The sequence below is a fragment of the Octopus bimaculoides genome, chromosome 8 (genome assembly GCF_001194135.2).
Source record: "Octopus bimaculoides isolate UCB-OBI-ISO-001 chromosome 8, ASM119413v2, whole genome shotgun sequence".
Taxonomy (NCBI): domain Eukaryota; kingdom Metazoa; phylum Mollusca; class Cephalopoda; order Octopoda; family Octopodidae; genus Octopus; species Octopus bimaculoides.
Window position 1 is genome coordinate 339,158 of NC_068988.1, and position 1,333 is coordinate 340,490.

The 1,333-nt window shown below is 33.8% G+C and overlaps 1 long non-coding RNA gene across 1 annotated transcript in view; it reads right to left on the bottom strand.

Moving 5' to 3' along the window:
• The window catches only part of LOC128248539 (uncharacterized), a 4,404-nt gene that overhangs the window by 891 nt on the left and 2,180 nt on the right, over positions 1-1,333 (bottom strand). The window lies entirely within an intron of this gene.

Below are 1,333 nucleotides of genomic sequence, written 5' to 3' on the forward strand. Positions count from 1 at the left end.
ATGCATGTATGTATATATTTGCAACAAATAAAATTACAACAGTAAAATATGGAATATTTAAATATTTAACCTGAGAAAAATAATGAAAAGCTTTTGAAAAATTTCTGCATTTGGAAGAAAACATATGAACTGTTTGAGAAAGTTTCAAAGACTAAAAATGAAGAAGAGGAAGATTAATGCAAACAAAGAAAAGAAGTTCTGAAGAAAAGGAAATTTAAACGATAACATTATCGTGACCCAACTTCTGTTTGTCACGGACAAAGGGTTTCACCGTGTTATTGGATGAGATTTGAGTCAGACAGAATATTTCCACTGGCAGCATTAGGAATATCATGTTTTGTTCAATTTGGCATAAATGATAGTGTTGTTGTTGTTTTTGTTGTTGTCAAAATTATTATTGCAGGTAAAAGAGGGTGGGTGGTTCTTATCATGTTGAATATTTTTAATAGGAAATATGTGTATTAATATTGCTGTAACATCTAATTATATAACTAACAAGATTATGAAACAGGTGTAGATGAAGGAAATAAACATTTACCCTCTTATTTCTCTGTTCTATATATTTGTATAATGTGCACACAGACACATACACACACACACACACACACACACACACACACACACACACATGTATCGTTGCTATTATGCAAAGGTGTTGTAAGTCCAAAACGTTGCTTTTTCAGAAAACCGAAAAATTGTTTCACCATTCCATAGCAAAACCGTTATACCACGCTTTGACAATTTTTGACATCGTGGCATCTGAAGCAGTTGGAGATACGATAGTTTCACCAAAAGACACCGGCTATTGCAAGCAAAAATAAATGTTGAAAAAAAAAAACGCATTTGGCCAAGTTTGGACATATGGCAGTTTAACATAATAGCAACGACATATGAGTAGTGTGCAAAGCAGTGTTATAAAATAAACAGACTTTAGATCATGTCAAATATGTTTGGAACATATTTGACCTATAAAGAGACATTTTCAATATGGCTTTCCATGATGAAAACTTTTTGGTTTAGACAAAAGGTGTTGAAACACTAAGAATCAGTTCAAAGCGGTCCCTATCGACTGGTAGATGCATTTCGAGCTCTTTCTACTCTTATCTGATACCAAATGAAGCAACGCTAAACAGTCTGGAAGGCTTAGCTTCCTCATTAAAAATCAGTAAACAGTATTAGCTGAATGTTCATACTGGGAAAAAATATGTAAACATGTATGTGTACATCATCATCATCAACATTTAGCGTCCGTTGTCCATGCTGGCATGGGTTAAACGGTTTGACCAGAACTCGCAAGCTGGAAGGCTGCACCAGGCTCATATATATATATATA